Below are 18,105 nucleotides of genomic sequence, written 5' to 3'. Positions count from 1 at the left end.
TTCTTGCAGCCGTCAAAACCTCATTTTACAAATCATTAACTTCGGTCAACTTTTATTGGATATGATAAAACATGAGTCATGAATACATTTCGCGTCACAGCGAGCCATTTCTTCATTGAAATGACAACAGCAGCCAATAAAATGAATATGCAAGTCCCCTAAACAGGTGTTATACCAGCTCTCAGTACAGCCAGGTCAAAGTTCGACACCCTTTCACAAGCAAGTTGAAGATATACATGATAACCTGCGTTACCATAAGCCCATTTTCTCTTTTATGTACTTCACTAGCCTACTCAACTACCGATTGTTATTCATACTGGGCACCATTTTAAAGTGGTATAGCACAAACTGATGACGTCAAAGATGTGCGTACTTATGGAAATGAGGTCAAAGGTTACGTTCTAAAAGGGGCGATAAATTATTTTGGGGGTAAGAGTTAGGAAGGGGGCTTGGAAACTTAGGGGGAAATGATTGAAAAGAAGGGGCCCAATTTTTTACTAGTTTCACTCCTTTCACACTCCTTTCCCTCATTTTGCAGTATCCTATTACTCTATCCATGTCTTCTTCAGCCAGCCTGATACCTATGTGGAAGCAACGGTTGATTAATGACAAGGGAGAGAAGTGTTGTTTATAAATTACGATTTTTTTACACAACAACAATTACCGCTGCCGGGGGTCGAACCCAGCACCTCCAGCATGTGAAGCACTACCTATAACCTGTACTCCACGAGAACAAGTTGCGAAAGAGGGATGCAATGTTTCATATAAACGTTAGGATGATAATGCTAAGCAGGGACTGATTAATTTATAATGTTCACTTGTAATGATTTGAAAGTCTTTTACGCATTTTCCTTCTTTTATTGAATTTATGCCTCTTCATTGATTGCTTTATTGCCTGTCTTTATTTTTTTCTCTGCATTGTCGTGTTTGTTGTGCAGATTTGTTATTGTTTGAATATTTTTCATATTATTTGTTGTATTTGCACAGTTAAAGTATTGAATTGTCACTTGTTTAGGATGTTTTATATGTTGAAATCTTTGTGTTTGATCTTGACATTCATTATTGAATTTGTCATTTGCTGCCTTTTTACAATACGAAAGATGTGTGTTCCGTTATTGACAGGATACACTTTTATATAAAAGTGGTTCGTCACTCAACATGTATGCAATGCAATATTTCATTGCTATTGTAGATGAAAACGTCAACAACGATTCGTTTGATATGCCACGAAAGTTACATTATAAAAGTTCCGCCGATCGACGAAGTGAATTAAGTACAGAAGCAAACGAAATTCGCCGCCAATATAATGATTTAGGGTGCATATATTGTCACTAGCACGAACTTGGTCTGGTTTGTGCATTCCTAGTGTCACACATCAGCGGCAGCAGTGGCCTCCTGAGTTGTCAATGAAGGCGTGATGTTAGTTTTTAGACGTCTCAAAACATTTTGCATAATATGGTGTTATGTGCAGAGTTGCAATTAATCGATGAAGGGGACTGTAACTTGAAGGACAGAGAATTGAAATGAACAAGCATGCCTTAGCTTTATCGCCAAAACGCTTCCGCCACATGAACTCGTAAAGATAAGTTGGAAATAAGTCTGAAGGTGTGAAGCCAATCCAATTTCGCATGGCATGCATCCACATGCCTGCAAAGGTGTTGGTGTGGGCGAAGGTTTGAGGATCCACAAAATGAAGACAATGATTAGCGGTGTAATGAGAGAACTGAGGAGAATTGGACAACGAAGAATAAGGCCCCTACGATTCATCGGAATAATATCGGAACCTGTAGGAACAAATCGATAAAGCATTGGCATTACGTACGCCGGTCAACAGAAATTAAAAAGGAAGCACAAATATCGCGACCAATGACTCCAATCACCAAATGTCTGTCACTGTGTCGACTCAAGCTGTATTCTGACTTCCGGAACTTCAATTCAATATAGATTTTTTTTTTGTTTACATCCGTGTATTCATAAATTTCCATAATACAGCCTGGCTAAAAATCTATTGGAAGGCATATCGCGAAGATAAAGGAAACAAATTTGTGGACAAAAAATTAAACCAATCAATAACAGAGTTTGAACTATTAAATGTACAGGTGTGATTTTCGGTCTGTAGAAGAAGTAATGCAAATGAAAACATACAAAGATTTTTTGGCCGTCATATTGATTATTATTTGCATTTGAATGAACTCTGAATTCTGTTATGTAACTGTGTGCCGTCTTTGGCAACGGCTATATTGAAAAGGGGTCAATATGGCCATTGCCGTCGGGGTCAGTTTGTACATGACAACAAATTTGATGAATAAAACGTGAGAGGGGACACATTGTACCCGGAATGAGACGGAATTATTGCCGCGATCACATGAACTAACTAACCCTAACCCTAAAAACTCTGTGATGGTCTTCATTTGCTTGATTTTGTGTCGGGTGAAGCACAGTGGGAGCCAGAAATTGGGGTTAGCCATAGTCGTTTGGAGAGCTATTCAGCGCTGGGTCTATTCGCCCCATAGACGAGTGCGCAGAAGCGAGAAATACCCCAAGTCTGGAAACAGAATGGCTATAAAAACCACGCCATGTCACATTCCGTGTCCGATTTCACTGTGAAAATTAACACGTTCATCTATCATGCAACCGTCGATAGCTCCCTATCATTCTAAAATTTCATACCTGATACTTTATCTGATTCAAAAACGGTCGTTTCGTGTAATTTTCGGCCGAATTCGACGGACACCTCGCCAAAACCTGGGGTGGAGCAACATTCCGGTCACCTCTTGGGTCCCTCCACTTTACTGACGTTGGCGCCGCCTACCCATGAGGGATGACTGGAATGTTGCTCACGCTTATGTTTTGGCCAGGTTTATCTCGAACTCAGCCGAAAATCACAGGAAATGAGCATTTTGTAAGCAGATGAAGTATCAGGTATGAATTTTCGTGTGATTTTCGGCCGAGTTCAGAAGACACGTCGCCAAAACATAAGGCATGAACAACCTTCCAGTCACCCCTCATGGGTACGCGGCGCTAACGTCAGTAAAGTGGAGGTGCCCAACGTCCACTGTGAGGTGACCGGAATGTTGCTCACGCTTATGTTTTAGCGACGTGTCCGTCGAATTCGGCCGAAAATCACACGAAACGAGCGTTTGTGAAGCAAATCAAGTACCAGGTATGAATTTTGAGAATGCTTGGGAACGGTCGACGGTTACATGATAGATGAACTTGCTACTTTTCACGGTAAAATCGAACGTCGAAGATGACATGGGGCACAATCCCTATACGAAATAGCCATTTCATTTCCAGACTTGGGGTATTTCTCGCTTCTGCACACTCGTCTATGGGGCGAATAGACCCAGCGCTGAATAGCTCTCCAAACGACTGTGGGTTAGCTGACCAAATTGTCGGAACTCCGCTCGCTTCGCTCGCTCCGTCCCGACAATTTGGTCAGCTAACCCCAATTCCAGGCCCCCACTGTACTTCACCCGATACAAAAACTAAGCAGTCGGAGATTGTGACAGTGATTCGAAGAAAGTGCAAATTCATATTATTTTAACCTTATTAGTTAGTCAGTGCCGCAATTATTGGGCGTCTGTGTTTTGTGTACGGCAATTTTGACGTCATCAGTTTGTGGCTATACCACTTGTAAAATGGTGCCTCATACTGATTTGTACTGTACAAGATGATTTCTATATTTCCTCTGATTATTCATAGTCTATCATCGCTCACCTTAAATAACCTAGCCTGACTTACGTAAGAGGTATGTTGTTACAAATAAACGGGAACTTTACAGGAACATTTTATGTTCAGAACTTGGTGGCAACATAGCATGTATGTTCATCCGCGGGTCTGTTAATTATACAAACTTCTAATTCTGATAATATCAAGCACTCGATCAATATAATGGATAATATTTTTCAGCATGGCCTGCAAAAAAATCACTCTTTCCGGAAAAAATGTTGGAAATTGATTTCTTTGCAGTCAACCAGTTTGACAAGTTTCTTTCTCGCAGCAGATGGTAGGGAAAAAATTAACAGCCAAATTTTCACCATATTCCCGAGAGACAATTTGCAAGAAGTCTAGATCTGGCCGACGGCCATGGAGTAGATTTGCTCTCTCTTTACCAGTCTGCCGAGGGCTATATAGTAGGGTCGGAAGGTAGGGTTCCCATGCACCCCATGGATGTATTTTTTTAACCTACATTTTTGTAATCCTTAGGGTCTATATTTAATGAATTTTGATGTTCCCAAAATCAAATCGTGTCCCATGGGGTTCATTTGGCGCCATCTTTGCCGCCATCTTGGCCGCCATCTTGGATTTCAACGATGGGGTAGGGGTCACGTATCTACCGCTCGACGGAAACAGAAACAATAAAATACTATAAACGTTACATTTTTAGAAAGCCAAGATCATGGCCTTTTCATTGATATATAACTTAATAGGGATTAATTAATATTCGAACGTCGATTAGACTTTATATCGGCCATTGGCCGTAAATCGTAAAATTTGCTAAATTTCACACCCAATAATTAAGTTCCCGTTCCTCCAAACAATTTTTCATAAGGTATTTATATATTTTTTGGAAGAACTCAGTGCAATAAACAAGAAAAACAACATTAAAGTGTGTGTCTTAAGATTTAGTGGGAGCATGAGCTTGTTTTCTTATTAGGCGGTATGCGACATATCCGTGTGCAACCTAAGGGGTAGGGGTAATGTTTCCCTTTCTGTTTCGAATCATGAATAATGAAACCATGAAAATGTTACAGTTTTTGAAAGTGGTGCATCAGACCTTTCTAAAGATATATAGATTTATGGGAAAAGTTGCCTATTTAAAAGTTACAAAGCTTAAACCTTTCGGTTTGTGTCGATTTTAAGTGATATTTTAAGAACGAAATTACAACATATGGGGTAGGGTAATGTTTCCCTTTCTGCCTCGAACCATGAATTATGAATCCATATAAATGTTATACTGTTTGAAAGCTCTGAAATGGGCCTTTCCAAACATGTATAGTTTTATTTGGAAAAGTCCATAATTTAAAGTTACAAAGCTTAAACCTTTCAGTTTGTGTCAATTTTAAGTCACTTTTTTAAAAAAATTTTAATATAAGGGGTAGGGTAATGTTTCCCATTCTGCCTTGAACCATGAATTATGAAACCATATAAATGTTATACCGTTTGAAAGCTCTGAAATGGGCCTTTCCAAACATGTATAGTTTTATTGGAAAAGTCCATATTTTAAAGTTACAAAGCTTATGCCTTTCAGTTTGTGTCAATTTTAAGTGATTTTTTAAGAACGAAATTACAACATATGGGGTAGGGGTAATGTTTCCCTTTTTGCCTCGAACCATGAATTATAAAACCATATAAATGTTATACTGTTTGAAAGCTCTGAAATTGGCCTTTCCAAACATGTATAGTTGTATTGGGAAAAGTCCATATTTTAAAGTTACAAAGCTTAAACCTTTCAGTTTGTGTCATTTTAAGTCACTTTTTTAAACAAAATTTTAATATAAGGGGTAGGGGTAATGTTTCCCGTTCTGCCTTGAACCATGAACTATGAAACCGTATACATGTTATACTGTTTGAAAGCTCTGAAATTGGCCTTTCCAAACATGCATAGTTTTATCGGGGAAAGTTGCATATTTGAAAGTTACAAAGCTTAAGCCTTTCAGTTTGTGTCAATTTTAAGTGATTTTTTGAACAATATGCACAAAACAGTTAGTCCGTTGGCCAGGTATCGAAATCATCCCCTCTAAGGCATTTTACCCACTATGATTTTCTGTTAGCTAGTATTCTCAGCTGTCATAATCTGCCTATTTTTCATTTAACTGATAATGTGTGGGAGTGTAACGACTTGTTTGTGAAGGGCTGTCACGCCCTCCGTAGTAAAATAGGAATGGGTTAGGGGTAACATATTTACCGCTAGTCGGAAACAAAAACAAAAAGTACCTAAACAATACATTCTTAGAAAGCCCAGATATAAGCTTTTTACTTTTTTGATAATAATTCGACTTTAGATGACGCCAATATTCCGTATGTACATGGCGGTCAGCAGCTGAATCATTCACATAACGAACGTTGCTATGGCCTGAAACTTCGGTAAATTCATTCAAGCAAACTCTTGTTTGATTAAGTTGATAGTTTCCTTTCTTTTTTATTTCGAGTATTTGCCATGGCATGACTGAAACGAACCTTGAAACGAAGGCTGTACGTATCTATATTAGTCCGAGCCTGAGCGTGATCTGAGAGCAAACAGATCAGCAGATAATGCGAACGATCGCAACCGTTACCAACAGACTCATTATGCAGAGCCATGCCCAAAACGCCCAACCATACTTGGCACTAATCATGATCCCAGTCCATTTCGAGCCGGGCTTTAAGGGAAGTGCAGTGGCCTTTGAAAGACCCTTTGGTTTGGTTTTGTACCGTAGTATAGGAAGAAAACCCGACCTGTCGTCGTTGCTGTGAATGTTTGTGTTGTTTTTAGCCTCTTTTTGCCTATTTGAAGAATCGTCTTTGCAGCCTTCTATCCTGCGTTCTGTGTAGCGAGTGTCTTCGATCGCTCTCTTAAGTTTCGTGATGTACAACTGTCTTGAATCCCGGTGCTTTATTGGTTGTAGAGGTAAATATTTAGAGATCAGGGTGATATATTGGTTGCCGCAGTGTCTTTCAAGGTGTTGCCACTTTTGAAGGAATTCAACACTCGGTATTTTGTTTGCCTGGTAAGTATTCTTTTAGGTGTACTACTGTAGGCTACGTGGTACTGAATAGGGGCCACTTAGGTTTCAACACATTCGATACTCTTGGCTTTCGCTTATACCCCGTTGTATGAGTAACTGGGATCGGAAATGGGAAAGGTTTAATTAATATCCATCTTTGCTAATATTAATTCTCGTTTGGCTTACAGATGACCACCTCTACTTTTTCGGTGAAAATTTGACTTTCAATTGGACAAAACATTGAGTATGACTTTCTTCTGTGGTGTTATTTAGGCCTATGAAAAATATGAAAATTGCATATATATTGTTGTCAAATATCTCAAATCTTAGATTGTAAGAGATAGGCTTAGGCTTCCCTGTAATCATACAAATGAGTTAAATGGGAATTTATTGGAGTAGATTACAGTTATCGAAGAGATTGGTTGACACTATAGAAAGACTTATCTCGGATTGCGCGGACCTAACTATAAAAGAACAGCACAGAATACTTGCCGGATATATTGACTGTTCATGTATAGTACAGGCTAGTACAACATGGAATGTAAAACATACAAATCAAAGAAGTGGCAAATTTTCTCAACTTTTCACAAAGTTTATATTCCATCATTACTATCAGGATTAGGATTTTCCCAATCTATAAATAAGCTATTACTAACATTTTGCATTTGCCACGCAACCAGCCATGCCCGTCCCTGGGATCGCGAACAATGCCTTTAACGAAGCTTTTGAACGCTTTTTGTGAATTGTGTAAGAATGTCCTCTCTGTGGAGTATAATGTGTGAAGCTGTTGTCTAGCTCGCGTGACTCTGATGATTATGTTGACTTATTTTTCTCAGTTGCTGGTGGCTGATCTAGCTTCAAAGTTAGATCAATCTAGTCTCTCTGATTCGATCATGCTGGTGGGAATGGTATCTTCAAGCATTGACCCTAAAACGTCCGTTTGTAGGGTCTTTGCTTCAAAGACGTCAGGGTCTAACATTGGTTAAATGTCATCCATGATAAGAAACTAATGATAGATTCACTCACAAGGCATTTTAAACATTGAGGTGTCAATGGGAGAATATAAGCCTTTTTAGTCATTTTCTGAGGTTTGTCTCGCCTTCTTATTGCTTGGTGTAGAGACTGTTTGTTCGCCTTCTGTTTACTATTTAGTTGCGTAATTTGAATGCGTTCTGTGACATTTGGCTTTTCGGGTTTTAGTTCCAGAATGATTTTGCTATTGAATTTAAGTACCCAGTCGAAAATGTAATCCTCATTGAGAGTATATAGTGTTCTGCGTTGTAAAATAATTTCGAAAAATTGGTTATGATCTCTTGTTTTCTGGTAAGGAAGGTAAAGTGTTGTCGATCCATCTTATCTTATTATGGAGAAGCTATATTGTGGATTAATGGTGATTGGTTTTCAGCGATAAAAGATTCTCTCGTGTTCCCGTGTGGTATTAAAAGTAACACTATTAATAGTGAGCTCTGATTTGCCCAGACGGTCACGTGACTGTGCATGTATTTACGATATACTGTAAAGTTGGCCATTCCTATCTCCAAAGTGGGTTTCTTTTAACATTTTTTTTATTTTCATCTCAAGTTTCAATATACTGATATAATATAGCGATAAACAACCCCTGTAGGTTGGTTACACCACTCGGTTTTGACCATTTCACTCCCTATACACACGAGTGGAGTTCGTGCGTATATGTTGTTTACCAGTCGAAACCGTGTGGTATCCTTTCAAAGTGGTGCTTTATTGCTTATATATCTCTCGCGATACAATTAAAGAAAAGGGATTGATTGTTGCTGCTGTCATATCAACTTTGCATGACGACTATGACATCCAATTTAGTGTTTGTGGGTTTGGATATATAATTTTTGACATATTATAGCTGTTAACTTTCTTTCCCTATTTGAGATAATGATATTGAAATGAGTAAAACGTCTTTTATTAACCACCATTTTAGCTTTTTAGTGCTATTTAATGCCTATAGAGTATTTTTCTATGTTCCTTTTAACAAGTAAATGTCAGTAAAGTGACACAAAACTTTTGAGTTTAGGCATTGTCACTGCATAATTTTTGAGTTTACCCATCAAGCCATATCTTGTTGGAAAAACAACTGCGTTAGTGTTTCAGAGATACGATATATTTATGTGGCTTCCTTATTCGCTGCGTTTGGTAGGAGAGGAAACATTACCCATACCCCTATCCCTTAAATGTACATTATAGAGGGATGTACGGCATACCATATATTAGGTAAACAATCGACGCACCCCATAAGTCTCAAGAAGATACACTCTTTTAATGTTTTTTACTTCTGTATTGCATTAAGTTCTTTCAAATGATATATAAATACCTTGTAAAAATTGTTTGGAGGAACATGAACTTAATTATTGGGTTTGAACTTAAGCAAATTTTACAATTTACATTTCATGTCCGATATAAAATCTAATCGATTTTTGAATATCGATTTATCCCCATTTAGTTGTATGCCAATGGTAAGGGGATTATCTGGGCTTTCTAAGAATGTATTATTTATGGTTTTTTTTGTTTTTGTTTCCGACTAGCGGTAAATATGTTACCCCTAACTCATTCCTATTTTACTACGGAGGGCGTGACAGCCCTTCACAAACAAGTCGTTACACTCTCACACACCATCAGTTAAATGGAAAATAAGCAGATTATGACAGCTGAGAATACTAGCTTAACAGAAAATCATAGTGGGTAAAATGCCTTAGAGGGATGATTTCGATACCTGGCCAACGGACTAACTGTTTTGTGCATATTGTTCAAAAAATCACTTAAAATTGACACAAACTCAAAAGGCTTAAACTTTGTAACTTTCAAATATGCAAATTTCTCCAATGAAACTATACATTTTTGGAAAGACCAATTTCAGAGCTTTCAAACAGTATAACATTTATATGGTTTTATAATTCATGGTTCAAGGCAGAACGGGAAACATTACCCCTACCCCTTATATTAAAATTTTGTTTAAAAAATTCACTTAAAATTGACACAAACTGAAAGGCATAAGCTTTTTAACTTTAAAATATGGACTTTTCCCAATAAGACTATACATGTTTGGAAAGGCCCATTTCAGAGCTTTCAAACAGTATAACATTTATATGGTTTCATAATTCATAATTCGAGGCAGAAAGGGAAACATTACCCCTACCCCATATGTTGTAATTTCGTTCTTAAAAATGACTTAAAATTGACACAAACTGAAAGGTTTAAGCTTTGTAACTTTAAAATATGGATTTTTCCCAATAAAACTATACATGTTTGGAAAGGCCCATTTCAGAGCTTTCAAACAGTATAACATTTATATGGTTTCATAATTCATGGTTCGAGGCAAAAAGGGAAACATTACCCCTACCCCATATGTTGTAATTTCGTTCTTAAAAAATCACTTAAAATTGACACAAACTGAAAGGCATAAGCTTTGTAAGTTTAAAATATGGATTTTTCCCAATAAAACTATACATGTTTGGAAAGGCCCATTTCAGAGCTTTCAAACAGTATAACATTTATATGGTTTCATAATTCATGGTTCAAGGCAAAAAGGAAACATTACCCCTACCCCATATGTTGTAATTTCGTTCTTAAAAAATCACTTGAAATCGACACAAACCGAAAGGTTTAAGCTTTGTAACTTTAAATAGGCAACTTTTCCCCATAAATCTATATATCTTTAGAAAGGTCTGATGCAGCACTTTCAAAAACTGTAACATTTTTATGGTTTCATCATTCATGATTCGAAACAGAAAGGGAAACATTACCCCTTCCCCTTATGTTACACACGGATATGTGGCATACCGCGTAATAAAAAAACAAGCTCATGCTCCCACTAAATCTCAAGACACATACTTTTAATGTTGTTTTCTTGTTTATTGCACTGAGTTCTTCCAAAAAATATATAAATACCTTATGAAAAATTGTTTGGAGGAACGGGAACTTAATTATTGGGTGTGAAATTTAGCAAATTTTACGATTTACGGCAATGGCCGATATAAAGTCTAATCGACGTTCGAATATTAATTAATCCCTATTAAGTTATACATCAATGAAAGGCCATGATCTTGGCTTTCTAAAAATGTAACGTTTATAGTATTTTATTGTTTCTGTTTCCGTCGAGCGGTAGATACGTGACCCTTACCCCATTGTTGAAATCCAAGATGGTGGCCAAGATGGCGGCAGAGATGGCGCCAAATGAACCCCATGGGACACGATTTGATTTTGGGAACATCAAAATTCATTAAATATAGACCCTAAGGATTACAAAAATGTAGGTTAAAAAAATACATCCATGGGGTGCATGGGAACCCTACCTTCCGACTAGACTAATAGGAGATAACCCCATGTGGTGAGGAGAGGGCAGTTTGGAGCATTTGTAATGCACAGAGGCTGAGTTTGCTGTGTTTTAAAAGGGGAAAAGTCGAGTTGATTGTCAGTTGGAAAACATCTTTCGACATTTTTCTCAAGTCATGCTTTATTTCTGCCAATGGTTTTAGAGACGTAATAGCCGATTTGAAGTAAAGTAGAAGAAGTAATGACGCTCTGATCTTTATAATTTATCAATCGCGAGTGTTTGTGAGCGTGCTATGTATCCTTTGGCAATATGATTAGATAGCGAAAGTGCCGACATTTGAACCTTTGAAGCGGCATATACAACTCACAACATATAGTTGAAATTTGCCGGACTTGTCCCGTTTATCGACCTTGCCGGCGTTTTATGTTGGTTAAAGGCCCGATAGCTGTATCTTTTAGCATATTTTTTGTGATTTTACTTCCAAACTAAAACAAGTTCATGGGAATGTACTCATTGAGGGTGTTTATACAGGTAGAATAAACTGTCCACTGTGACTACATGTGCAATTTTGAGCAAGATAAATAATAAATGTTTGCCCAAACATAAAATGGCGCCCTCATGCAAATAAAGCAAAAACACAGTACACAGTGCATATATGCATTGGAATCTTCACAGAAACAACAGAGTAGTCCAATATAATGCATAGTGCTGAATGTTTTCCACTGGGACACCATATGCTATGTTTTCTTTGCAATATTACCAATTTTAAAAATGGCGGGAAATCAAAATAACGGTTAAAATTTAAATTTACTTGTCCGATATCTCAGTAGTAAAAGACTATATCCTTTAAATCTGTAAAATTTAAGGAAAACCAGAGTAAATAGAAAGCCTTTTTCAGGACGACATATTTCAAGAGTTACAGCTATAGGGCTTTAATGTATCAGAAATACATCCTGCCAATAGATTAATTATAACATTAGAATGAAATTCACATCAAGAAATCCTTCACTTATCAAAACTGTTTTCAGTTTACTTTCTGTACCCTCCCGTATTGATTTACAGGTGCCGCCAACTGTTAAATTTCATGAATTTCGCAAAATCGTCACAAAAAATGTTTTGAAGGCTGACATGCCGATTTTTCTTATTTTTGACCTTGACCTAAAATTTGGAGGGGAAAGTAGAGCTGTTCGTAACTGCCCTCCCGCTGGCATACAAGGAAAATGTGCCCTCCCACTGAATTTTGATGCCCGCTGCCCTCCAGTACCTATAGTGTGCCCGCTCCCCACTCCCCACAACATTTAAAGCTCCCCTCTGCCCTCTCCCCACTACTGAAATTTCCCATTGCCAACTAGATGCCTACTAGGCAACCCAGATCAATGCAAACCGTGCGAGCAGCTAGCAGTATACCTTGGAACATTGCTCCCCTCCAAATTAGGCGCTAAATCTCCCCTCAAGTTCTATCAACCACGCTGCTTTCCCCTCCCTCTACGTATCTTCCGGTGCCCACTGTCAAAAATTTTCTCCCCGCCCACTGAAAATAGTGAAATTTCTTCCCCGCCCACAGAAATATCGATATTTTCTCCCCGCCCGCTGATTAGTTTTGAAATTTGCCCGCCCGCTGAAAAACTTCGCACGAACACCTTTTTGCACGAACAGCTTAGTTGACGGCACCTGGATTTAGCAGTCAATGCCTCATCTCGGGGAGGCAAAAAGGGCGCCCTCAATGTCAAGAATTACACCTCAAATATTTGAAAATTATCACCAATTGTCAGCATTTTCTCCTTGGGATCTTACCAGAGCCCGTATAAAAGTCACCAGTGTTGTACATTAAACAGTAGCGTTTCTGCCTCTCTTAAGGCTTTAAATCCGGCGGAGGAAGAAGAAAAGTTATAACCAACCCACTTTCGCTATAACGGTCAAAATTGGCATCGATTTGACCAGTGAAAAGGTTTTTGGAGAGAAAGTGTTAGCAGGTCACTTTTAATGGAGATCCACGAACGGTTTACGTGGGGGTAGCTTTTCGTCTCAATTGCAAACCTCTCGTTGCTTGAAATACTGACCACTGACGCAAAAAAATGAAATCCTTTTTCAACAAGACGTTTCCTACATATATGATATTACATTTTCACATCCCTTGCCATGGAGCATCTATATTAAAATACGAACGATATTTATGAAAATAATATTTATTTTTAGTAAAGAACCTTTCTTGCAGCCGTCAAACCTCATTTTACAAATCATTAACTTCGGTCAACTTTTATTGAATATGATGTAAACGTGAGTCATGAATACATTTCGCGTCACAGCGAGCCATTTCTTCATTGAAATGACAACAGCAGCCAATAAAATGCATATGCAAGTCCCCTAAACAGGTGTTATACCAGCTCTCAGTACAGCCAGGTCAAAGTTCGACACCCTTTCACAAGCAAGTTGAAGATATACATGATAACCTGCCTTACCAAAGCCCATTTCTCTTTTATGTACTTCACTAGCCTACTCAACTACCTATTCATACTGATTTGTACTGTACAAATGATTTCTATATTTCCTCTGATTATTCATAGTCTATCATCGCTCACCTTAAATAACCTAGCCTGACTTACGTAAGAGGTATGTTGTTACAAATAAACGGGAACTTTACAGGAACATTTTATGTTCAGAACTTGGTGGCAACATAGCATGTATGTTCATCCGCGGGTCTGTTAATTATACAAACTTCTAATTCTGATAATATCAAGCACTCGATCAATATAATGGATAATATTTTTCAGCATGGCCTGCAAAAAAATCACTCTTTCCGGAAAAAATGTTGGAAATTGATTTCTTTGCAGTCAACCAGTTTGACAAGTTTCTTTCTCGCAGCAGATAGTAGGGAAAAATCATATGGCCAAATTTTCACCATATTCCCGAGAGACAATTTGCAAGAAGTCTGGCCGACGGCCATGGAGTAGATTTGCTCTCTCTTTACCTGTCTGCCGAGGGCTATAGGAGATAACCCCATGTGGTGAGGAGAGGGCAGTTTGGAGCATTTGTAATGCACAGAGGCTGAGTTTGCTGTGTTTTAAAAGGGGAAAAGTCGAGTGGATTGTCAGTTGGAAAACATCTTTCGACATATTTTCTCAAGTTATGCTTTATTTCTGCCAATGATTTTAGAGACGTGTTAACCGATTTGAAGTAAAGTAGAAGAAGTAATGACGCTCTGATCTTTATAATTTATCATATGTTTGTGTAGCGTGCTATGTATAGTGACCTTTGGCAGCATGATTAGATAGCGAAAGTGCCGACATTTGAAACTTTGAACTGGCATGTACAACTCACAATAGTTTTATGAAATTTGCCGGACTTGTCCCTGTTTATCAACCTTGCCGGCGTTTTATGTCGGTAAATGTATCAGAAATACAGCCTGCCAATAGACTAATTATAATATTAGAATGAAATTCACATCAAGAATCCTTCACTTATCACACAGTTTTCAGTTTACTTTCTCTACCCTTCCGTATTGATTTAGCAGTCAGTGCCTCATCTCGGGGCGGCAAAAAGGGCGCCCTCAATGTCAAGAATTACACCTCAAATATTTGAAAATTATCACCGATTTTCAGCATTTTCTCCTTGGGATCTTACCAGAGCCCGTATAAAAGTCACCAGTGTTGTACATTAAACAAATAAAAAGGCATCAGTAGCGTTTCTGCCTCTCCATGCTCACATTTACCATTACTGTAAATTCACACCAGAAATTCCACGCCAAAATTGACGACATAGTTTCTTGTTTACTTTTGTACCCTCTCGTATTGCCTACTTATCACTGCCTTATCTCGAGTGGCTAAAATTATCATTTTTCACCGTTCTCTCCTTGGGATCTTACCAGCGCCAATTCAAAAGTCACCAGTGTTGTACATGAAACAGAACAAAAGGCATCAGTAGCGTTTTTGCCTCTCTTATAAAGGCTATAATTCAGCGGAGGAAGAAGAAAAGCTGTATCCAACCCACTTTTGCTGTAACGGTCAAAATTGACAGAATTATAGAATTATTAAAGTCCAGAACTTCGTGACAACATTGCATGTTATATCCTGCCGTGTAAGTCCCAATTTTACCAACCTCTTATGCTAATAATATAAAACACTAGATCAATGCAATGAGTAATATTTCTCAGTATTAAAAGCCTACAAAAGAAATCCCTCAAGTGATTTCTTTGCGGTCAAGAAGGTTGAAAAGATTTCCTTCTCCCTGCAGCGAGTAGGGAAAGAGCATACTGCTAAATCTATATTATTTTGCCAAGAGACAATTTGGAATATGTCCAGCCTACAGGCCTGGAGTAGATTTGCTTTTACTAGTCTGCCGAGGGTATAGGAGATAACTGCAAGCGGTGAAGTAAGGGCAGTTTGGAGCATTAGTAGAGATTGATTTTGATCAGGCTTGAAAGCAGAAAAGAGGAGTGGGTTGTCAGTTGGAAAATGTTTTTGCCAACCATTTTATTAAAGTAGATTGAGGCACGGACCTTATTACTGAACATTTCTGAATATATATGTAAGCTAGCCAATGTATGGTCACATTTTGCACATGGCCTTGGTAGGGAAAGTGCCTGTATTTGAACATCACACCATTGAACCTATACTATATGTGCTACTCACAAACCTTTTTTATCAACCTCGCCAGTTTTTTTTTCTGCCTGTAAGTGTACCAGAAATATAATCTGTGTATGGATTAATTACAATGACCATGGAATTCACACCAGGAATCTTACATTTGTCACACGGTTTTCAGTTTACTTTCTGCACCCTTCCATATTGACTTAGAAGTATGTGCCTTATCTCGCTGAAAAAGCGCCCTCAATGTCAAGAAATACGCGTCAAATATTTGAAAATTATCACCAGTTTTCACCATAGTGCCTTAAAAAAAGAGGGTTTATGATTTCACCAATTTTTTGGTCAGGATCCTACCAGATGGAGTTCCTCCAAAAGTCACCAACGGTATCCTGTACATGAAATCAAACATAGCATCAATGGCACTTGACTCACATTTGGTTCAATGTGGCTGGCCAGAGTGAATATACTTAACTATGTTTGCCCCTGGGAACATGTAAACCAAGTTTCAAAGCAATCGAAGAGTGATTTCAGAGGGAAAAATTGCTCCAAAAATATAAAATTTCACCACAATTTGAAGACACTCAACTATGGTTGCCTCTAGGTACATGAATACTGAGTTTCATAGCAATCAGAATAGTTCATTTAGAAAAAATGACTTTTTGACCAAAAAATGCAAAAAATTCCCCAAAAATACAAATATGAAAATTGCACCACAATTTTAACAATCCAATAGGAGACAACCCTAAGAGCAAGAGTATCAAGTTTCAAAGCAATCCAACTTGAAACTTTGGGATAAAATGATTTTTTGAAAAAAATGGGAATAGTTGACCTAAAAACACAAATATGAAAATTTCACTACAATTTGAACAAATCTGTCAGAGGATAACAGTGTTTCCGTTAACGCAAAATCCTGCGTATTTTACGCAAAATTGTTCGGAAATACGCAAAAAAAATCATGACTGCGTAAACAAATACGCATTGAGAATGCCGCCCAATGACACGACGTACTTGGCCCGCACTACATTGCCTGAACGTGGTTCAATGCAGGACAAAAATAGAACATATGCACCTGCTTGAAAGTGACATTTATCATGATATTGCAACATTTTAGACTTTAGCAGACCGCAGCACTTTATGCAACATTGTATTTCATCATCACAAAACGTCATGTCAATCAGTTCTGTACAGACAATGGCACTACAGATGCAAAAAATTCGAGAATCGATCGAGTCTACGTTGTTGGTAACACCACGGTCCCTCCACAATACAGTTAATGGTCATTACGTCGCATGTTATTTGGAAAGTGTTTACGGGTGACCATTTAGACTCTGTCGGGTTGCATTCTTGAGAGGTCCCGCTGGACTTTGAACAGTATCTGCTTTTGTTGGCCCTTTGAAAACACTAATGTCGTAGTCAGGAGGTATTTTCTTCGAACATGAACTCATTGGGCTGCTCAACGATCATATCCGGGACATGCATCACGGCATGGCAAACGTTACGCGTTCAGCTACACCTTGAAGCCCCCCAGGTTGTTGCTTTTGTTAATAGAGCATGCGCATTACAGGAAACCCCCAAGTTCTACAGAAAAGACTGCCCAGCTCACTCAGATACTGATTCCTATCGTACGCATTTTGAATACATTTTACGCAAATAAAAACTCAGTTGCGTAAAATCGTACGCAAGTTTTGAAATTGTAACGGAAACGCTCAGAGTCAGAGGATAACCCTAGGATCATGTATACCAAGCTTCAAGGCAATGGGAGGAGCACTTTCAGAGGTGGTTTTTTGACCAAAAATGGGAAAAATTTCCCCCAAAATATAACTATCAAAATTTCACCACAATTTGAACAAATCAAGCTAAAGTCACCATGAAGAGCGTGCATTCAAAGTTTCAACCAAATCTGGCCAGTGGTTACAGAGTTTTAGCAATTGGCTGGATTTTTCCTTTTTTAACCTCATTTGCATATTTTGGACACTAACATGTTTATTTCAACAAATTCACATCTCGACCCCTAGTGCAGCTGTACACCAATACTAAGATGGTAGGTGCTGCGTTTTGGAGTTTTTGATGTAGATTGACATATATCCGCACATGCTAACATACACACAGACTCCGCCAACCTACCATATCAGCTCTCTTTGGTATATATACATATAGCTGTATCCAACCAACTTTTGGGGATGTGGCATAAGTAGCTCTGTGTGGCAGGGCTGTGTTACTGGCTATAGGCCTCCAAGGCCTATGTCTTGTAATGCACAGCCCTGCCACGCGAGAGCTATGGCATAAGTAGCCAATGGGAAGTCCATGATATCATTGTACATCAAACCTGATCACAAAAGAAGGAACTTGGTACATAACATTGTGCTGACCTTCAGAAGTCAAAACAGTCTTGCTTGGTATCATTTTGTTTGTATTTTCTATTGTATAATAACAGAACCCATTCATGAAAGAGCAAGCACTATTTGCATTCCTGCTTCAGGTGAGATACTTGTGTGCAGAAGGCAGCAGAATA

This window comes from Ptychodera flava, chromosome 11, assembly GCF_041260155.1.
Source record: "Ptychodera flava strain L36383 chromosome 11, AS_Pfla_20210202, whole genome shotgun sequence".
Lineage (NCBI taxonomy): Eukaryota > Metazoa > Hemichordata > Enteropneusta > Ptychoderidae > Ptychodera > Ptychodera flava.
The sequence above is the reverse complement of the archived record's forward strand: the minus strand, read 5'-3'. Positions refer to the sequence as shown.